Source organism: Saimiri boliviensis, chromosome X, assembly GCF_048565385.1.
Source record: "Saimiri boliviensis isolate mSaiBol1 chromosome X, mSaiBol1.pri, whole genome shotgun sequence".
NCBI lineage: Eukaryota > Metazoa > Chordata > Mammalia > Primates > Cebidae > Saimiri > Saimiri boliviensis.
Window position 1 is genome coordinate 119,574,352 of NC_133470.1, and position 23,690 is coordinate 119,598,041.

General features: G+C 40.0%; 1 protein-coding gene across 4 annotated transcripts in view; it reads right to left on the reverse strand.

Annotated features, from left to right (window-relative positions):
- The window catches only part of PLS3 (plastin 3), a 99,713-nt gene extending 80,837 nt beyond the window's left edge, over positions 1–18,876 (reverse strand). For 2 of the 4 annotated variants that reach the window (XM_003935829.4, XM_074391905.1), the window contains exon 1: positions 18,768–18,876. The gene's annotated coding sequence lies outside the window, so the exon portion shown is untranslated. Of the gene's footprint in view, positions 1–18,109; positions 18,352–18,767 lie in introns of all 4 variants that reach the window. The other 2 variants (XM_074391906.1, XM_074391908.1) reach the window with 2 other exon arrangements.
- Positions 18,877–23,690: the final 4,814 nt, after the last annotated feature.

Consider the following 23,690-nt stretch of genomic DNA (forward strand, 5'->3'; position numbering starts at 1 on the left):
AAACAAAAAATAAGGAACTTCAACCTGAACTTTACACCCTACACAAAAGTTAGCTTAAAACAAATCACAGACCTAATTGTAAAACATAATACTATAACACTTTAGCGGGAAAAACAGAAATTCTCCAGGAACTGATTTGATGAAGAGTTCTCGGACACGACACCAAAAATCAATCCATCAAAGGAAATATTGATAAATTGGGCCTCATCAAAATAAATTCTTTTGTTCTGTGAAAGACTGTATTTAGAAGATAGAAAGACATGCTCTACAAACCAGGAGAAAATATTTGTATGCCACATATCTGATAAAAAATTAAAATCTAGAATACATAAAGACTTCTTAAAACTCCATAATAGTAAAAACACAAATAATCCAGTTAGAAAACAGGCAAAAGTACTGGGCATGATGGCTTATGTCTGTAATCCCAGCACACTGGGGGGCCAAGGGGGTAGTATTGCTAGAAGCCAGGCATTTCAGACCAGCCAGGGCAATATAACAAAACCACAACTCTACAAAAAACAAAATTAGCTGGGCATGGTGGTACACATTTGTAGTCCCAGCTACTTGGGAGGCTTAGGCAGGAGAATTGTTTAAGCCCAAGATGCTGATGCTGCAGTGAGCCTTGATTGCACCACCACTGCACACCAGCCTGGGCAACAGAGCAAGACCCTATCTTAAAAAAGAAGGAAAATAAGCAAAATACATGAACAGACATTTCACTGAAGAGGGCATAAGATGGGAAGTAAGTGCATGAAAAAATGTCAAACATTGTTAGCTATTATGAAACTACAATGAGCTATCACTACACACCTATCAGAAAGGCTAAAATAAAAAAACAGTGACACCACCAAGGGCCGGCAAGGATGTGGAAAACTGGATTGCTCATACATTGCTGGTGGAGGCACAAAATGGTACAGTCACTCTGGGCAAATACTTTGGCAATTTCTTATAAAACCAAACATGCAACTCTGATATAACTCAGCAACTGCACTCTTCAGGCATTAATCCCAGAGAAATGAAAACTTAAGTTCACACTAACACCTGTACACAAATACTTGTGATAACTCAAAAACTGGAAATGGCCCAGATATCCTTCAATGGGTGAATGGTTAAATAAACTTTGGTACATACACACCACGGAATACTATCCAACAATGAAAAGGAACAAGGTATTGACATATTGACATACACAACAACTTAGATGAATCTCTACAGAATTATGCTCAGTGAAAAAAAGCTAATCTGCAATGGCTACATACTATATCATTCCATTTATACAATTTCTAAATGACAAAATTACAGACATGGAGAACAGATTAGTGCTTTCCTAGGGTCAAAAATGGAGGTCGGGGGGGAAGGAGGTGTGTGTTGTTATCAAAGGGCAATAAAAGAAAATCTAGTGGTAATGAAACTCATTTGCATCTTGTCTGTATCCATGTCAACATTGTGGTTTTGCTATTGTACTATGGTTTTGTAAGAGGTTACCATTGGAAGAAACTGGGTAAAGGTACACAGGATCTCTTTGTGCCATTTCTTCAAGGAGGCGTGAATTTACAATTATCTCAAAATAAAACATGTAATTAAAAAATCTAATTCAGAATTAAACACAAAATATAGTATAATTAAAATAGGGAAAATGAAGAACATTACTTGTATTAATTCCGTATCCTGCTTTAAACATTATTCCCACTTTATCTTTTCAAAACATTTTTTACCTAACTTCTGACACGAAATTCTTAGCATATGTAGTCAGTTCATTTCTCCACTAGAGTGTTTGATCTGGGTGAAAGTTATTTTTTTCTGTTAATACCAAAAAAAAAAAAAAAGGAGCTGTCATAAAGGAAAATTTCAGGGCTAAAACACATCAAATTGTGATGATTTAGGTATCTGCTATTAGAAATATTTTTTACTTGTTCAGGTGACACTTCTCCACAAATTATTTACATGGATAACTCTTTGATTTCCTTCATATATTGCCTGAAATATCTCCCTCTCAGTAGTGCCTTCTGTGACCACATATTTTGAAATGGCAATACCCTTCTTGCCACTTCCTATACCATTAATCTTACTTTTTCTCCATAACACATTAGCATCTAATATATAAAATCATTATTTATTTTCTATCTCTCCCCTAGTAGGATGTAAGCTTCACAAGGATGGTGATTTTTGTCTCTTTCATTGACGGCTGTAATTCCCAGTGCCTAGAAGAGAATCTGACATATATAAGGTACTCGAATAATACTTGAATAAGTGAAAAAATAAATAAATGAAATGAACTTTTTTCTAGTCAAGGAGTAATACAGAGAGGAAAGTGACTCTGAGAATGATAAAATCCAGTTCAGAAGAAATTAGGAGTGGGCAGGGCATGATGGTTCACTCCTGTAATCCCAGCACGTTGAGAGGCTGAGGCGGGAGGATCACTTTAGGTCAGAAGTTCGAGACCAACCTGGCCAACATGGTGAAACCCCATCTCTACAAAAAAACACAAGTATCATATAGGCGTGGTGGCATACACCTGTAATCCCAGCTACTCAGGGGCATGAGAACTGCTTGAACCTGGGAGGCAGAGGTTGCAGTGAGCTGAGATCACGTTACTGCTCTCCAGCCTGGACAACATAGCGAGATTTTGTCTCAATTAAAAAAAAAAAAGGAGTGATAAGCCCTATAATGTATATTCAACATTTCAATATACTGGAACTAGAGTTCTCAAAATATTTTGGATATACTACATATAATACAGGAAACTCTTTATGACCAGTGTTTAGGACTGAAGTTTTGTCAGCATATGAGCACTCTGGGTTTAATACGACCTAAACAAAGTTGACCATGGATGTGGAGATTAAATACATAGCGAGAATGATCGAGCAGTTCCATTAGTACAATCTGGGTCTCCAATGACGGCAACCTGATCCTCCACCATTGTCCTGGACCATTCTATGCTGAGGCAAGCCAAAATCAGACTTCGGTTGCCTCCTTTGTAAAAATCAGTAGGTGGATTAGACTCTTAGTGCTTCAAATGATGGTACATTGTTTTATTTATCTTAGTGTACCAGGCACATTGTTGATAATTAGCAAAAGTCTATTAAATATGTAGGAAGTTCTAAATGGGACTCCAGAAAGTTGTACTTTTGTTTTTTTGACTGAACTCCAGCCCACCTTTCTCAGGGAAGTCTATCCTTTCCTAAAGGATCTGCAAGGTTCTGCCTGCCCAAAAGAATAAGGAGACTAGATCCAAAAATTCATCTGTGGGTTGACTCCAGCAGATGATGACAGAGTAAAGTTTTATGGTCGTTAGCTATTTTGATCTGGTGAATCTTGGGTCAAGGGTGCTTTATGGAACAATCTGAAATTGAAGACAATGATTTTATTTATTTTGAGACAGGGTCTCTCTCACCCACGCTGAAGTACAGTGGCATGATCATGGACTCAAGAAACCCTCCCTCCTCAGCCTCCCAATTAGCTGGGACTACAGGCACACACCACCATGACTGGATAATTTGTTTTATTTTTAGTAGAGATGAGGTCTCGCTCTGTTGCCCATGCTGGAGTCCAACTCCTGAGCTCAAGCGATTCTCCTGCCTCGACCTCCTAAAGTGCTGGGATTACAGGCATGAGCCATCATTTCTAGCCTGGTGATTCTTTTAATCATCTTTTTATATTCGTTCATTCTGATATTCACCCCTAAAAGGTCGAAAGACAGACTCCCTCAAACTTAATGTCAAAATTCCTAAACATAACACACTGATGTCTTCTAAAACTGTCAAGTGTTACAGGCTAATTTATCATTATGGCCCTTTACGGGTTTTAAATTTTGTTCTATGTGGATGTATTTCATACTCCAATAGTAAATTTAAAAGTAAACATATGAGCTGTGCTCAGTAATGCTTTCAGCTGATTGAAACCATTGCATTTCAAAGCATTTATCATGTACTTCTGTACTCCTTAATACTGCTTGCCTTTGCTCCTTAGAATAGTGTTCAAAAAATGAGATTTAAAAAAATGTGCTAGGCCGGGTGTGGTGGCTCACGCCTGTAATCCCAGCACTTTGGGAGATCAAGGTGGGTGGATCATGAGAACAGGAGTTTCAGACCAGCCTGGCCAACATGATGAAACCCCATCTCTACCAAAAATACAAAAATTAGGCAGGCGTGGTGATGGGCACCTGTAATCCCAGCTACTCCAGAGGCTGAGGCATGGAACTGCTTGAACCTGGGAGGCAGAGGTTGCAGCCAGCCAAGACTGTGCCACCGCACTCCAGCCTGGGTGAGATAATGACACTCTGTCTCAAAAAATAATGTGCTAACTGTCCATTATACAGTACATTTTAGAAAAGATGATTATACAACTTTTATAGGCTTTCTATTATTCAAGTATATATACTACTAAGGAAAACATTATTGAGAACAAGTCAATGATAAGCCAATAAGTATCAGGAAACACGAAAAAAATAGCTGAATTTATATCGAAAAATCAGTAGTGCTCAATCAAAGCAAGGATTTATATTAAGAACAGAGTAGCAATAAATGAAATGTTATGTCAGCACCACCTCTAACTCGTTAGCTGACTCATGGTTAGACACTTAATGTTTGCGTGCTCCATTGTTTATGATAGCCAGAATGTAGAAACAACCCCAAATGTCCACTGATGGACAAATGGATAAACAAAATATGGTATACATATGCAATGAAATATTATTTAGCAATAAAAAGGAATGGAGTACTGATACTTGCTACAAGGTGTATGAGCCTTGAAAACGTTACGCTACGTAAAAGAAACTAGTCACAAATGCTGCCTATCATATGACTTCGTTTATATGCAATGTCTAGGATAGGGTACTCAATGGAGACAGGAAACCGTTTAGTGGTTGCTTAGGGTTGTGGGGTTAGAGCGCTGTGCTGTGGAAGGTGATAGCTAAAGTATAGGGGATTTCTTTCTGAGGTGATGAAAATTGTTTGAAAATTGACTGGTGAAGGTCACACGTATCTGTGAGTATCCTAAAATCTATTAAAATAAATGTGGTATATATACACCATGGAATATTACACAGCCATCAAAAACGATGAGTTCGCGTCCTTTGTAGGGACATGGATGAACCTGGAAACCATCATTCTCAGCAAACTGACACAAGAGCAGAAAATCAAACACTGCATGTTCTCACTCATAGGTGGGCGTTGAACAATGAGAACACATGGACACAGGGAGGGGAGCACTACACACAGGGGTCCGTTGGGGGGAAATGGGGGAGGGAGGGGGTTTGGGAGGTGGGAAGAGATAGCATGGGGAGAAATGACAGATACAGGTGAGGGGAAGGAAGGCAGCAAATCACACTGCCATGTGTGTACCTATGCAACAATCTTGCATGTTCATCACATGTACCCCCAAACCTAAAATGCAATAAAAAAATTAAAATAAATAAATAAAAAATCTTTTAAAATAGATGGTATATATCTTAATAAAGCTGCCATAAAATTGAAAATATTAATACATCCCAATTTTCTCTTTGACTCTACAGTTGAGAAGTTCTCACAGTGAAAACGCTATTGATAACATTCACTCATAATCCTTCATTGAAAATAACTAAAACCTGGTCGGGTGCAGTGGTTCACGCCTATAATCCCAGCACTTTGGCAGGCCGAGGCAGGTGGATCACAAGGTCAGGAGATCGAGGCCAGCCTGGCCAATATGGTAAAATCTCATCTCTACTAAAATACAATAATTAGCCAGGTGTGGTGGTGCAAACCTGTATTCCCAGCTACTCAGGAGGCTGAGGCAGGGGAATTGCTTGAACCCAGGAGGTGGAAATTGCAGTGAGCTGAGATTGCGCCACTGTACTCCAACCTGGTGACAGAGGGAGACTCCACCTCAAAAAAAAAAAAAAAAAAAAAAAAAGAAAGAAAGAAAGAAAGAAAGAAAGAAAATAACTAAAACCTAAAGAAAAATAAAAAACTAAGGAGTCCATTTGTTTAGTCTTCTTATAGGCTCACATCATTATTTTATGCAATGTAATTCATAAATCACTCATTTCCTGATTAGGTTTCCCCAATTCAATCGTTATCAGCAAGGAACATTTATGGCCATCCATGTTTCACTCTTTCAAATATAAATATCAAGACCCGTGGTGTGCCAGGTACACTGTGAAAGGAACTAGGAGAATGAGGCTTTTTCTCAGGGCTTATTTCGTTTCTCCCTAGAAATACAGCTTTTTCCCATGGTACATGGCAGAAATTTATTACTGCTCTTGAAGAAAACCATATACAGCAGACATAGTACATTGCTTTGATCCCTTCCCATCAAATGAAACAACTGTCAGATTTGAAATCCTAGGTATTCCTGCTCAAATTCTGTGACAATGGGTTAGGCAAAGTGGCTCACACCTATAATCCCAACACTTTGCGAGGTCAAGGTGGGCAGATCACTTGAGGCCAGGAGTTTGAGACCAGTCTGGCCAACATGTGACACCTCATCTCTACTAAAAAATACAAAAATTTGCCGGGTATGGTATGCACCTGTAATCCCAGCTACTAGGGAGGCTGAGGCAGGAGAATTGCTTGAACCTGGGATGTGGGGGTTATAGTGAGCCTTCATCATGCCACGCACTCCAGCCTGGGTGACAGAGTGAGACTCCATCTCAAAAAATAAAAAATTAAGGTCATTCAAGGCAGGAAATTAAGGTGTTGGCTATACCTGTAGTTACTTGTTATTATCCATGAGTCAAATAAAACTTAACAGAATACTGTACTACAGAAAGCATAAGAGCTGCATGTGCAAATAATGGTGAATAGATGTTTTTTGGGCTTCTGCATACATGAGTATTTCCACAGCTGCAGAATCAACTACTGAAGTACATGCTGTGCGCAACATCTACAATTTAGTAAAGCTGGAAAGAATTTTATTTTTGTAAAAACTAAATGGGGTGTGGCTCATTTTTTTGCCAAAGGGCTATTTTATTCCAAGACACTGGTGTCTGCTGACCTTCATTTGTAAGCTGAGCAATGTTCTATTTAAGTAACATTAACTCATGGTGGGCTCTTTTTTGGTATGCAATAATTATTGCAAAGAAGAAATAACAATGTTTAAATGCGATTTGTTCTTAGTTTAGATTTGATTATATTGGGTTATAAGCAATGTCTTTGTTCACACAAGGTTTATATTTAGAAATTATTTTATGCTGAGAAAAAAGGCCATATTTAAATTCATTTTTTTTTTTTTTTTGAGACGGAGTCTCACTCTTGTCACCCAGGCTGGAGTGCAATGGCATGATCTTGGCTCATTGAAACCTCCACCTCCCAAGTTCAAGCAATTCCCTCACCTCAGCCTCCCAAGTAGCTGGGATTATAGGCACCTGCCAGCATGCCCCGCTAATTTTTCTATTTTTAGTAGAGACAGGGTTTCACCATGTTCATCAGGCTGGTCTAGAACTCCAGGCCTCAGCTCAGCCTCCCAAAGTGCTGGGATTACAGGCATGAGCCACGGCGCACAGCCTAAATTCATTTTGTACATTTATGAATATTTTCAGGTTTCATGAGAACCAAGATTATTTTTGTGTCTTTCTGTTCTACTATACTGTATGAGTATCTTATCCATCTTTGCAGCCCTAGCACCTAACAGTCTGTATTAAACTTACGGTAGCTGAATGAATGATGAAACCAATCCAGAAATAGACTAATTAACTAATTGTCCATATTAGTATTTTTGGTTAACTATTATTCATCTGTAGTTTGTACCACCTTAATATATACTTAAGAATTTTGGGCACATTTATAAGTTTCCCTGAGTTTTACATCTATAAGCCTTCTTTAATATAACACTTACGGTTTCAAGATAATTATTAATCTTCCCTTCTTCCTACAAAAATTTGATTATTTTCCCCCTCTGCTAGCACCTAATAGATATATTGTAGTTTGCTTTTTAAAATTTATTTCTTATTTTTACTTTTTAAAGAAACAGGGTCTTGATACCTTACCCAGGTTGGTTCTGAACTCCTAGGCTCAAGCAATCCTCCCGCCTCAGCCTCCCAAAGTGCTGAGATTACAGGTGTGAGCCACCATGCCCAGCCACTGGTTTGCTTTTTATCTGAATGTTAACTAAAGCTGGAACACCTTGTTTGAGCATAAAATACTAAATGCATGAGTTGGCTTACATTTTCTTTCTTTTTTTTCTTTTTTATTGCATTTTAGGTTTTGGGGTACATGTGAAGAACATACAAGATTGTTGCATAGGTAGACACATGGCAGTGTGGTTTTCTGCCTTCCGTCCCCTCGCCTGTATCTGTCATTTCTCCCCATGCTATCTCTTCCCACCTCCCCACCCCCGTCCCTCCCCCATTTCCCCCCAATGGACCCCAGTGTGTAGTGCTCCCCTCCCTGTGTCCATGTGTTCTCATTGATCAACACCCGCCTATGAGTGAGAACATGCGGTGTTTGATTTTCTGCTCTTGTGTCAGTTTGCTGAGAATGATGGTTTCCAGTTTCATCCATGTCCCCTACAAAGGACGTGAACTCATCGTTTTTGATGGCTGTATAATATTCCATGGTGTCTATGTACCACATTTTCCCTATCCAGTCTATCATCGTTGGGCATTTGGGTTGGTTCCAGGTCTTTGCTATTGTAAACAGTGCTGCAATGAACATTCGTGTGCATGTGTCCTTGTAGTAGAATGATTTATAATCCTTTGGATATATACCCAGTAATGGGATTGCTGGGTCAAATGGGATTTCTATTTTTAGGTCCTTGAGGAATCGCCACACTGTCTTCCGCAATGGTTGAATTAATTTACATTCCCACCAACAGTGTAGAAGTGTTCCTATTTCTCCACATCCTCTCCAGCATCACTTTTCTGTTAGTTATACTTAATAATAATTTGGGTCTATTTGCTTTTTAATTACCACAGGACAAAATATAAAATTGTAATTATTCATACCCACTTGTAAAAATGCTTCAACTGCAGCTTTACAATGGAGACCCATGAACTGCTCCAAATATTTGCTGAATATGTCAACAGCCTTCATCATTTCCTGGTTTTTGCTTTTGAAAATTTCCATTAGATAAAATAATGGGCATCATAAATATGTTTTAGATTCACCCATTTTTAAAGGCTACATGTCGTCATGGAAACATACCGATTTACTTTATACCCCTCTGCGATCTTCAGCATTTTAAGTTTTCAGTAATGTATTTTCTCTTTGCCCCTACTTTTTTTCCTCCCCCACAAGTCAGGTGTCAACATTACCTATTACCTTTCATTCTGATTTAAGCTGTATTTGTTAGTGGCCTTGAGTTTATAACGGTGCCTGTAATTTATTGAGCCATATTTCCAATTTTTAAAGTTGAGTTCTTTTCTTTTCTTTCTTTCTATTTTTTTGTTTTGTTTTGTTTTTGTTCTGTGGCCCAGGCTGGAGTGAAGTGGTGTGGTCTTGGTTCACTGCAGCCTCTGCCTCCAGGGCTCAGGTGATCCTTGTGCCTCAGCCTCCCATATAGCTGGGACCATAGGCACAGGCCACCGTGCCTGGCTAAGTTTTATATTTTTAGTAGAGGCAGGGTTTTGCTATGTTGTCCAGGCTGGTTTCAAACTCCTGAGCTGAACTGATTTGCCTGTTTTAGCCTCTCCACGAGTTGGGACTACAGCCATGAGCCACTGTGCCCAGCCTTGTCTAGTTCTTTACATATCCTCACAAAAGAATTAAATTAAATTATAAAGAAGTTTCTGAGCTAAGCGAAGAAGTTTCTTCAACCTGAAACATGGCTACAATCTTTCACATTCACAGTGAAAAACAATAAAAAGCAGCATTTTTCCAACACCATTAAATAAAACACAAAAAAAAAACCCCACTAATATATAAAATCTTGCCAGCCTGGGAAACACGGGGAAATCCCATCTCTACTGAAAAACAAAACAAAAAAATTTAGCAGGAACTGTAGTACATGCCTGTAATCCCAGCTACTCAGTAGGCTGAGGCATAAGGATTGCTTGAACCCCAGAAATCAATGCTGCAGTGAGCCGACATCACAGTGTTGCACTCCAGCCTGAGCAACAGAGCAAGATTCCATCGCAAAAAAAAAAAAAAAAAAAAAAAAAAAGGCAAGTTGCTCAAATTAGAGAAAAAGAAGTAGATATAGATAGATACATTGCAAAAATCATCTAAGGCTACGTTAATCAGCCTGTAAATGAAAATACTTATTGAGCACCTACTATATATATGCTAATTGCTTTATAAGTGGTTTCATGTAATTATAAGAACAATGTTAAAAGTGAGTGGATTATTTTCATTTTATACACGGGGAAATTGAGGTCCAGAAGAGTTAAGAAACCTCCTCAATGCCACAGAAATATAAAATGGGAGAGCCATTGGAACCCATTGGAACCCATACTTTATGCTAAAATCCATTTTGACTAGGCAACATAGCATGTACATGATCCTCCTGAAAAAAAAAGAGCAAGGTAGTGAGAATGCGTTGTGTGTGTCAGAGGAACTGTCCAAGTCACTTCTGGGTCATAATGGAATTCCCAGACCAACAAAGTCCTTGGTGAGGCTAGTGAACTGGAGGAAAGAGAAAAACCCCAGGGAAGGGCCTGTAAAATGGCATGGGTTAAGTTTGAGGAGGGATATGTAATGTACAATTAGCCATCTAAATACACACAAAATTTTGAATTCAAGTGCCTGTAATTTAAGGAGTCGCCATATACTGAAACCAGGCACAAATTAAGTGTCAGCATCAGAATTTTTACTGCTATTGGACCTATGTTTAGTAATATTATTTAAGCAACCTGAATGAAATGTAAAGCTTTGAATTTTACTATAGTTTACTGAGTGATATCAAAGTACTTTAAGAAACCAATAGCGCCGGGTGTGGTGGCTCGAGCCTGTAATCCCAGCACTTTGGGAGCCTGAGGCGGGTGGATCACGAGGTCAATAGATCGAGACCATCCTGGTCAACATGGTGAAACCCTGTCTCTACTAAAAATACAAAAAACTAGCGGGGCATGGTAGCGCGTGCCTGTAATCCCAGCTACTCAGGAGGCTGAGGCAAGAGAATTGCCTGAACCCAGGAGGCGGAGGTTGCAGTGAGCCGAGATCGCGCCGTTGCACTCCAGCCTGGGTAAAAAGAGTGAAACTCCGTCTCAAAAAAAAAAAAAAAAAAAAAAAGGAAAGAAACCAATAGTCTGAGATAAAAGGGCATATCAGCAAATAGTTATTTAGTCAACATCAGGCTTAAACGTTTCTTTAGGATACTGAATGCTCATGGGCACAACTAAACTTTGTATGCTTGAACTGAGTTTTATAATAATATGAAATATAAAGGCTTCTTAAAAATAAACCTGTCTCCCTTCCCCCATTAACAGTTCCGTTTCAAAAAATAGAACTTCCTTTGATTGTACACGGCACAGGATCCTACCTCATCCTGCTTTGCACCTGCTAACTAGATCAGAGAAAACCAAAATACTTCCAAGACATATACTTTACCTAAACAAGTTCCAGTTTAGAGTCACATATGATACAGTACACTATATAAAGTATGGCTTTTTTTTTTTTTTTTTTTTGAAGACAGAGCCTTGCTTTGTTGCCCAGGATAAAGTGCAGTGGTACAATCTCAGCTCACTGCAACCTCTGCCACCTGGGTTCATGAATTCTTGCGCCTCAGCCTCCTGAGTAGCTGGAATTACAGGCATACGCCATTATGCTCAGCTAATTTTTTTTTTTTTGGTATTTTTAGTAGAGACGAAGTTTTGCCACGTTGGCCAGGCTGGTCTTAAACTCCTGACCTCAAGTGATCTGTCCGCCTTGGACTCCTAAAATATTGGGATTATAGGCGTGAGCCACCACACCCGGCCTTCTTTTTTTAAATGCCTCTGTCTGAAATCAAGACTATCTTTTTGTTTAAGCCAATGTTTAAATTTCAGAGACTGTCAAAGGAATTCATCTTTAAAACAATCTTGGTGATTCCTCTTCTAAGAAATAATGATAGAGTTGAAAATGATGTTGGAGCACAAATGCTTACTGAAGCATTATCTATAAGATATGGAAACAAATGTCCAATGACCTGGAATTACTGAAGTAAATTATGAAATACCTATTATATAAAATACAGTGCAGTGATTTTAAACATTTAAAAAATATTTGATTACTTGGAAACATGTTTATAATGTAATAAATGAAAAGAATGGAATATAGTGTTATTCTAATTTTTAAAATGTCTCTTTTCCTACAGATAAAGTAAACATAAAATGAGCATTTTAAATTAGTTACCTTGAATTTTTCTAATCCAAAGCAAAGTGACTGAAAACATCTTTAAAGTACACGCTACATAAGACACTTTCCCAGTAGATTAACTAATTCATACATATTGAATATTATAGCAATAGGGTATGCCCTAGGGACAATTTCATATCATTTTTGGCTCTGAGCAAACTCTTTGCACCATATAATGGTAATTTTCCCTGATGTGAAACACAAGCCCCAAAATGTTAAAATGAACAATAAGAAATGGCAAAAATGGGAACATTCAAGTAAGTTAAGAAATATAGGATAAAAGCTTGAAAATTACATGCATTTCTGAATGACAGTGTTATTTTCAGTGTCAATAGCAGAATGTCAATGTGAGTGCAACACTATGTAATTAGAGCTTATAATGTGGAACACAATTATATGAATATTCAAAACTATCAAATGGCCCTTAACAAATGTTATTTTACAGAAAGCAAAAACTTTATATTCATGTATCACACAAGCCTTTATATAATATACATATGCACACATAAGTATATATGTACTCGTGGGTGTATGAATATCACAGCTTAATGGAAGCAGACTTAGATTTTCAATGAACTGGACAGAACATGAATAGGCAACAGAGCGAGATCCTGACTGGAAAATAAAAGAAAATCCAAGTTGATAGCTTCGAGGGTGCTTATTTTTCAACTTAACGTCCCACATTTTCTGTTTTTTTTTTTTTTTTTTTTTTTTTTTTTTTTTTTAAGATAGGGTGTCACTCGTTTGTCCAGGCTTCGAGTACGGTGGCACAATCTCGGCTCACTGCAGCCTCTGCCTCCCGGGCTGAAGCAATTCTCTCACCTCAGCCTCTTGAGTAACTAGGACTATAAGCCTGCACTACCATGCTCAGCTAATTTTCTGTATTTCAGTAGAGACAGGTTCTCACCATGTTGGCTAGGTTAGTCTCCTAGCCTCAAGTGATCTGCCCACCTTGGCCTGTCAAAGTGTTGAGATGACAGATGTGAGCCACCGTGCCTGGCCATTTTCTGTGTTATTGATAGCATGCTACTTAAATGTATAGATTATCTCTTCCACTATGCAGTTTCCCATACCTGCATGTTGTCATCCTTTAGACTGCAATTATGAGGAGGAAAAACTTGACTTTTCATAATTTTTTTTTTTTTTACATGAAACCTCCCATTATGGGCAATCACAGAACTAAAAATGAGGTGGTAAGCCAATGGACTCTGTAACAATTACCACTGAAAACCAAAATTCTACTCAGTAGTTAGTTAAAAAGGGGAAAAATCATCACCCAATTAATGGCTTTAATGGGCTACTTTGCACAATATTTGAGGTAAGAGATAGAAGAAAGTATCACATGTAGGCTTTCATTCTATTGTTATCAACCAATTCTTTTATTTTTCATTATAATATGTCTGGCTTCATTTTTCCTTTGCTTGTAAAAGTTGGATGGCTAGAGAACTTTTACAGACAAGGAAAAATGTAGTAAGACTTACGTGATTAGAACCCTGCCATCTCTGTAAACTCTTGTTAAAGCTTTAGTGTTTCTATGATATACTACTACAGTACTTTGAATTTATATAGCACCTGTCTGCATAAACGCCAAGGCTTCACGTTTCTCACTTATCCTTTCACCATGCTTGTGAAATATGTAGATTGGAAACACATGGCTTAAAAATAAGGTGAAACCCAGATATGACCACAGGAAATTTCAATGATTTACTTAAGATGATCTATCTTTCCAGACTGCTGAGGACTAAAAGACCCTAAATCAGGCGTCCCCAAACTACAGCCACGGGCCACATGCAGCCCCCTGAGGCCATTTATCCGGCCCCCCCACCGCACTTCAGGAAGGGGCACCTCTTTCATTGGTGGTCAGTGAGAGGAGCACAGTATGTAGCAGCCCTCCAACGGTCTGAGGGACAGTGAACTGGCCCCCCGTGTAAAAAGTTTGGGGACGCCTGCCCTAAATTCTGTGCTCAGTGGTTTTCCAATAAACGACACTAACTTGTTATTAAAAAACTTCTAAACTTTTATGAAAATGTAAGGTTTCTCATATTATAGAATCAGTAGGCTTCATGCAGCAAAAATCCCTGTTAAGAAATTATATAAATGGTACCTCTTTATTTTAAAGAACTAACATTAGTCAACCCACCGGCGACCACTTTCCTGAACAGTCATCAATTTGCCGACAAAGTATTTAGCTTGTTTCAATACAATTGCATCAAAGTTTGAAAAGTCAACTGATAACTGAAATAAGTCAGATTATGAATATTTGAAAAAAGGAATCTCGGCAAACCAAAAAGCTTGAGCTATCTTATCTTTTTATAAACGAAGGCATGCATGGTACCTGGCACATATATCTACTCAATTAGTTATCAATATAATAATTGTAAATGACTTTCTGAAGGTCAAATTACGAGTCAATGGCAGAGCCCTTTCTAGAATCTAGTTCCTCTGAGGCCAGCTTCAACATAATCAGCATTTTCATTTTCATATACCAACAATGCTTCTTCATCCTTAAAAGTTTATACTCACTGACATTTATCTTCCAAGTGTCAAGAATAAGGCAGAATTTTATATTAATAAATTTATCCTGAATCTTTTGAAACTGCATCACCTCCATAACGAAAATAAATTGCCCCAAGTACGATCAGATCTTCTCCTAAGACTGACATTTCATGATTAGACTGATTCCATAACTTTAACCAAACCTTTCTCATAACTAAAATCAGCTATTCATGACCACTGGTATATAAAAGAGCTTCCAACACTGTAATCTATCCAAAAAGCCTTGAAACCTCCAACACACTGCATATACATTATGTGGTATATCACTCTCTAGAATAAGACATACTCAAAACATGACCCATCTGATTTCTTCTAAATGACTTTTATTATTTTCACAGCTCAAAAATTTTGCCTTCTGGATCATTCTTCACCAAAAGGAAAATTGTCATATGAGCAAAGACGACATGATTCTAAAAACAGTAACCCCATGTTGTCATGTATTGAGAGATAGTCATTTTCAAACGTTATTTTATACCAGCTACTTTCGGAATGTGTACCAAACAGCAAAAGAGAAAGAGTTCAGCTTATACATTCCACATGGATTATATTAGATCAAACACAGTAGCAAACTCATGAATTTATCATATGTGCTAAGAACACTGTCGGTAAATTTCATGAAAATCCAAGTAGAAATAATGCCTAAAACAATATGAGATAATGGCAAGTGGACTTTCTTCTAGTGCCCTCTTAGCATCACCAAAAATAATCGCTTTGGTGCTCAAGCACCATGGCCAAGCTGCCCTTTTCTTTTCAGTAACAGGATTCTGTTCACCTGGGAGAAAAATCTCATTGAGTTTCTGACAGTGCCTTGGATACTGACATTCTGCCATTATAAACAGTCACAGTCAAAGTCTAATGTGCATGTAACCATTTATAGAAGAGGCTTAACCTCACCCAAATTATTACTCACTAGTTTTAATTAATCCTTCTACCCAAAATGCCATAAGCCTAGCCATTTTTATCAATTGAATCTAAATGGTTACATCAGACTAGAGACTTTAGACTTCAACACTGAATCGTCTGTATTAAGGCAAAGCGCAATTTATTTATTAATAGCTCCTCACCCCAGGTAAAGCAAGGGGTTGCTATCGGCTAGATGTAACAGAAATTAAGAATTTGACTCCCAGTCCCCTAATTTTAATAAAAATTTGGGCTCATAATATCATACCACCAAAAAAGGATTGGGGGTGGTGTTCAAAGAGTAGGCATCACAAAAGAATGAAATGCTGTGGACTGGAAGCCTAGCGATGATTCTGCTTGTTAGCAATGATTCCCATTGAACACCACTTAAAAAAGAACTTACCCCCTTACCACTTTAACCTAGTTGAGTGGTAATAACTCCCCTTTTCTGAGGTTAAACATTTGTTATTTTAATCTAAAATTATATTGTCACCTCACTTCCACTAGAGGGGCCTATCTACCAGTGTAGTTAACTCTAGTAACTCAGGTGCACCTTAAATTCATTTCCAGCTAATCTGTGGTACAAGGCTAGCCTTGGGGTCAGAACTGTGGGCTTTAAGGTTGTTCTAGTTTTCAGGCTCAGAAACAAGAAAAGAAACAGCAAGAAAATGGAGTGCTCCAGTCATTCAGAGGCTGCTGCAGGAGACAAAGGGTTTTTGGGTAAAGAATACAAAGTCAAAATCTCTTAAATATTTTCTGCCCTAGTTGTTTTCAAGGCTGAATATGCATCAACCAAGTCCTTTTTTTTTTTTTTTCCAGATAAGCAAAGCTTTTAAACTCCAGACCTCAGAGGCTCCTCTCCCTCTTCTATACTCTGTAATCTATAATCTGAATAGCCAAATTGCCACGTTTTCCCAGCAGCAACCTTAACTTGGGCCACGTGGGCGGGTACAGGTCAATATGGGAAAGTTGTTTCAGTGTCCTCTCATTATTCTACCACACCACTGACAGGCAAAAACTCAACCAACTCCATGTATCAAATTTACTATCCACTGTTCTTGGGCATGATTTCTAATCCAATTAATTCATAACCACAAATAACTGATGGTTAATTGTAGTAAAGAGGCTATCTACTACCTTTAGGTAGATGCCTAAAATAGAGAACAGTTAAATTAAAATATAGGCCAGACCAAGGAATATGAACAGAGCCTTACTTTTTAACACTATCTTGTGGGATTTAGCTTCAAAGCTAGCATTCCGTGACAAAATGGGGCATGACTAAAAGGATGACTTCCCTAGAAAGTTAGTAAGGTGCTTTTTCAGTTTAGAAAAACCATGAGATTGAAGAACAGAGGAGATATATGTCTCAACTCATATATTTCAAGCCCTTATTTTAAAAACAGCTCCTGTTTTTATTTCGGATAAAAGCCGAGCACCCAATTCCCTTTCTGGTCCTCTCATCCAAATCCTAGGAAACTTCCTTGATTAGAAGCTAGTTCACACTCCTCCCCACCTTTTTTCAAACGTAGAGGTAGTTTTTGGAACATGGGCCTCAGCCATTACATTCCAGCTTTAAAGTCAAAAGCCGTCATGTGACCATCACATCAGAGACTTGGGACACGTGATTCCAATTGGTATGTGTGGGGCTGCAGCCACTTAGCTGGAATTCACCATAAACTGCATCTCCAGGATCAAGTTTAGGCTCCCCAATCCATTGTGACATCCAACAAAGTGGAGTAAGTGCTTGCCCCTCAATAGTTTTTTACTTTCCCCTACATTTTCTACCTACTGTTAGCCAGGCTCCCTTCCCTCCTCTCCATCCCTCTTAACAGGCCGGGCACCCGCAACAACCGGTCTGAAGGATGCTAATAGGCGAGGTTCTTCAACCCACTTAGTTCCAAGCTCAACCCTCCGCACCATTGGGGATATCTCGCAGCTCAGGTGAGAGGCAAGGAGCATTGCGTAAGCCAAGAGTCAAATGCCATTAAACCCATTCCACCTCCCGGGCAGGGATTATCTCGCGTCCCGCAGCCCGGTGGTCAGAACCGCCAGCACACTGAAGCAGCGACGGCGGCGGTAGCAACTTTGGGACTGGCGAGAAGCCAGGGCGGGGGTGGTCAGCTTCCCGGGGCCTCTCATTAGAGCGCTTAAGTACTGCGGGTGGAGAAAAGTAAACACAAGCAAGTGCAGCTGTGAGGGGAAAGGCTACCTCCCTCCCGTCGACCCTCTGGTTGAGAGTCGGGAGAGGTCCGGGGTTGCCGCACGCAGCCGGGACCGCGCGCAAGGGGGCCGAAGAGCCAAAGGAGCTGAGAAAAGGACAGAGAGTGCGGGACAGGGGAGAATGGAAAGGTACTGCCCTACTAGCCCAGAGATGTTCTGCTACTGAAAGAAAAAAAAGTGCTTACTCATAGGGAGACGAGGTGCGCTCGCGACGTTCTCGCTAAGGACAAGGGAGGGAAGCAGGCGGAAGGCTGGCAACCCAAGCGTCGTTCCTTCCCTCGGCCGCAGTCCCCGCTCTCCAGAGCCCCAGGGTCGGCTTAAGCCCGCCAGGTCAGCCGACGCAGGTTTGCGGGGGCTGGAGTAGTGGCAGGCTTCTGGCTCCGGGATTTCCTGTGCTCGGGCGGGAGGAGAGGGGGGATGGCAGTAGCTGGAGAAGGACGACAGAGGGAAGTTATGCGCTCCGTTTCCACTTCGGGGCCTCAGCCTCGGAGGGGGATCAGGGAAAGGGTTGGCGTCTAGGACTCGAGCCCAAGATTGGCAACAAGTTAAGAGCAACTAGTAAGAAAGCACCACTTAATACAGTGAACAGGAGAAAATGTGTTTGCGGCGGGTTCTTGTAGGGGAACTCCCCGTCACTCACACCCATTTCGGTAGCGAACGTTCGCCGGGGCGCCCAAGGACTCCAGCTGAAATTTCTCCGACCTTCCTCTCCCCCCATCCCCGCCCCGCGGGCGAGACACGTTCCTGCTGAGCTTAACGGAGATGCTCTCCCCGGGACCCACTCCTGCCCACGCGCAGGAAACCCGCTCCCCTAGTGCACGCCGTTGCCTACAAAACACTTACGTAAAGTCACAGAGTCCAGGGTCTGTCCCGACTGCCGCCGACCAACGCACTCCGACAACTTCTACCCCTCGGAATCTTTGCGGCTGTGGTTCTAAAGCCAGCGCTCCCTCCCCTCCTGCCAGCCGCCTCCGCCCCTCGGCCGCCGCTATTGGCTCGGCTGGTGCTAGCAGTCGGCCTGGGAACCGGGAAGGGGATTGGGCCACGAGCCTGTCACATCAACTGGGTGGGGATCCGGGAAAATAGGCACGAGGAAGGGCACTCAGAAGGGATAGGGACTGTAACTCTGCAGCAAGGAGAGGAGAATGGTCCGTAGCGCCGGAGTCTTCCCTTCCTACTTGGGCTAAGAAGAGGTTTGAAGTTTAAAGTGCCTGGCTCGGAGTACATATTCACAAAATCTTGTGGGAGTAATAAAAAGATGAAAAAGTTGGGAAGGAGAATTTGAATGCCACCTATATAAAGTCTATGGGGAGGGGTACGGATTCTCTCAGAATCGTGAGAAGAATCACGGCATGTTGGGGGACATTCCTAGTTACAGCTGCAACAATCAGTCCAGGTGCCAACAGGCGCAGAGGAAAACGTCAGCAATCATTCCTTCCCTTAAGAAGTCAAGGGAGACTAATACGGGCAGGGCAGGACCATTAACCCTTTGGCCTCATGCCAAGCAAATTGTTAGCCCACATCACCTGTCTGGTATGTTTGTCCATGCGGAGAGAAGTGAGAGGAGGTGGTTGGAAGTACCCTGGTTCCACTCTTTTGACCTGAAATGGGTATCAATTCTCATCAGTCTCCTTTGACCAGAGAAAACTTATAGACGTGTTACTGTTCCCCAGAGTGCCATTTCTTCTCCTCCTCGGCCCAGGAGATGGCTTCCACGTCTTAGCTGACCTCTTTCATTAATACACGTGGAGGTTATCTACATTCCAAACCTATGGCTCATTGTAGATCCAAAATCAACTCCCAGAGCCACAGTTTGAGGGATTCTGCAGGATCAGGTCAAGAGACTGACTTGTGGGATCGCTGTAGAAGAAAAAGTCTAAGCCCTTTTCTGTTCCAGTCATAACCATTTTGTTCAGGAAATATGTGCTTGGAAAGTTCTGTCAACATTTAAAATTAGTTCAATTAAGGTGCATTTTACATATACCAGGAAAAAATGCTACGAGAGGCTTTAAATTTGAATGTTATTCGCTGGGCGCGGTGGCTCACACCTGTAATCCCAGCACTTTGGGAGGCTGAGGAGGGTGGATCACGAGGTCAGGAGATCGAGACCATCCCGGTCAACACTGTGAAACCCCGTCTCTACTAAAAATACAAAAAATTAGCTGGGCATGGTGGCACGTGCCTGTAATCCCAGCTACTCAGGAGGCTGAGGCAGGAGAATTGCCTGAATCCAAGAGGCGGAGGTTGCGATGAACTGAGATCGCGCCATTGCACTCTAGCCTGGGTAACAACAGCGAAATTCCGTCTCTAAATAAATAAATAAATAAATAAAATTGAATGTTATTGAAAAGGAACCCCTATTTCATCTGCCATTATAAATTTCCTTAGAGAAATTAATCTGTAGTGAGTGCCAAGACTTCTTAAAAGGGAAGGACTTGGGGAGTTCATATATTGCCTAAAGGCTAGACTAGCAAAAGACTTGGCATTAGGAAAAAGCCTTGTTAAATATTAATTAATGATAACCAACTGGAAGAACTTATGAAAGGCACAGGAAGGTGAAAAAGGAATGAGAGGGCAATCATGCTTTCACAAACATTGAATTTGTGTTATGGGAGATTTTCTGCTGGTTCAGGTTTGAGTCAGCACAAAAATAGTGATTTCAATATGTCGGCGTTGGATTGAACATGGAGTCAGTGCGTTGCTACACACATTTACAGTAAGCTCCCAAATGAGATTTCTAGCATTCAATGATTTGCCCAAGGTTTGGTATGACTTCTGGAATTCTTTACAAAAATTTTTGAGATACAGGAAATAGGCTCCTTCAATTTTCTACCTTTTATGGTGTCTGTCAGTCACCACTGAAGAGCTTCCACCTGCTCTTAAACTGAAAATTACAGACTGAGCAATAGCATGAAGGGACTGTTTAAGCTAAATTTTCCAGTGCAGATATATTTGCCTCCATTACATTGTATTCAATTTTAGTTTATTTTTCAAAATCTAGAATTTTAAAGTAAAAACATTAAGAATCCTATGTATATGCTATTTACAGTTCCAGTTTTTTATTCAAAAAAGCTTACATGGGGCTGGATGAGGTGACTCATGCCTGTAATTCCAGCACTTTGGGAGGCTGTGCAGTGGGAGGATTGTATGAGGCCAGGAGTTCAAGACTAGCCTGGACAACATAGCAAGACCTCATCTCTACAAAAAAAAATAAATAATAAAATCTGTAAAAAGCTCAATAGAAACTATACTTTAATAAAAGTCTCCACCACTAACATTCAGAATGTCAGAATTCATTCAAGAAATGTCATTTTAATTGAAATGCAATAGTCGGTAGTTTCAAAGCAGCAGAGTACCTAGCTCATGGCATTATTTCTCATTGTCTCAGTAACTTTCCAATAGATAAAACACACCCTAAACGCAGAAGCACCTATTGGGATGCTAGTTGAGATTCCTGTTTAACAAGCTCCACTATATAATCCACTATATACAAGTACAAATGAAAACCATTTTCATTCCTGGGAAGTGTTAAAAGAAAAACTTGAGACAAATTTAACATAGTTTAATTGCGCCATGAACAATGGGGCAGCCACCCAGAACCAGACTAGTGCAGAGAGACTCTGGTTCTGCCACATGGTCAGGGAGAATTTATGAACAGAAAAAGGTGACATACAGAAAATGGAAGTGAGGTACAGAAACAGCTGGATTGGTTAAAGCTTGGCATTTGCCTTATTTGAATTTGTTTTGAACAGTTGGCTGCCTTTCATTGGCCAAAATTCAGTAATTTGTACAAGAGAGGGTTACAGTGTTTTTACACATCTGTTTAGGTTACAGTTCACTATGTATGGAAATATCTTTAGGCTGAACTTATGTAAGCAGCTTAGGCTTAGGCTAAACTCTTTTTTTTTTTTTTTTTTTTTTTGAGGCAGGGTCTCGCTCTTTCACCCAGGCTGGAGTGCAGTGACATGATCACGGCTCACTGAAGCCTCAATTTCCGAGGCTCAGGTGTCTCCCACTTCGGTCTCCCAAGTAGCTGGGACTACAGGCTCATGCCACCACACCAATTTTTTATTTTTATTTATTTATTTTTTGTAGTAGATATGGGGTTTTGGCATGTTGGCCAGGCTGGTCTCAAACTTCTGACCTCAAGTGATCCACCCATCTCCCAAAGTGCTGGGATTATACGCATGAGCCACCACGCCTGGCCAGGTTACAGTAATTTTGACAGTTACTTTAGTTAGAGCCGTAATAATCCCTCCCTCAATGAGATTTACATAATTAATTGGCACATATCACATTTTGCTTTTAAGGAAGTGTTATTAATAACATGCCTGTAACTTACAGAAAATTTAAGGTAGTTGAGTACACTAGCTCGGGTATACAACTTGACATTATCATTTTGTGTGTCTGGGATATAAAGCATTCTTTTTGGTGAAATATTCAACCTCAACCTTCATCAGAATATAATTTGAAATACTGGAGGCTTCCTATAAGAAAAGTCTTTTAAACATATACCAATGACCCTTCAGAATCAATTGTAGTGCACATTTCAAAATTTATAAGGGTTACCCATAATTCTCCACAGTACTGGCCAGGCTTCTAAAGAAACAGTCATGTCCAGTCTATTGTGTTTAATTGATTCCTGAATATGTGAGGCCAGATTTTGGTGAATTTAAGAGTGTCTACTTGCAGTGTGTGTGTGTGTGTGTGTGTGTGTGAGAGAGAGAGAGAGAGAGAGAGAGAGAAAGAGAGTGTGTGAGAGAAAAAGTGAATATAATCAGATTTTTAAATGCTATAATTATTCTTCCAAGAATGCTTATAGTTAAATATTTGGGTCCGTGTCTAGTAAGTATGCAAAATATGACTTTAAAAAGGAATTGATAGTGTGACACCATGGATGAACCTTGAAAACATTATGCTAAGTGAAACAGGCCAGTAACAAAAGACCACAGATTGTATGATTCCATTTATATAAAATGTACCAAAAGGGAAAATATGGTCCGTAGATTAGTGGTTGCCTAGGATTGGGGGATGGGCAGCTGGAGGGAAATGAGAAGTGACTGCTAATGAGGTCCCTTTTGGGGGTAATGAAAATATTCTAAAATAGGTTGTAGTGATGGCTGCATAACGATATGAATAAATTTAAAACTACTGAATTGTACAGTTTTAATTGGTGAACTATATGGTATGTGAATTAGGACTGTTAAAAGAAATACTTTAGGCAAGTTAAAATTAGCAGAATTTAACTGAGCAAGCAAAAAAAAAGTTTTAAGAACTAGGCAGCCCCCAGAATCAGAACAGATTCAGAGATTCTGGGGCTGCCCCATGGTTGGAGAAGATTTATGGACAGAAACAGGAAAATGACATACAGAAAACAGAAGTGAGTACAGAAACAGCTGGGCCTTTGCCTTATTTGAGCAGGGTTTGAATAGCTGGTTGCCTGTGAGTGTGGTTGTTGAAGTATGGCCACTGTGATTGGCTGAGACTCAGCTATTGTTATAGAAGCCTACTCCTAAATTAGGTTTTCAGTTTGTTTACCTACCAAGTTAGGTTGCAGTTTATACCTAAGAATTTGAGTATACAAGTACAAAGGCTTTCTCTGGCCAAATTTTAGTTTGATTTAACAGATCTCTGTATAGCTGCTATTCAAAAAGAGGAGATTGACAGAATTAGGCTATTAAGCACAAGGAAAACCATACTAATGAGATGACATGAAAGGATCAGTAATTGCAAGGAAGAAACTAAACTCATAGCAATCAAAAGTAC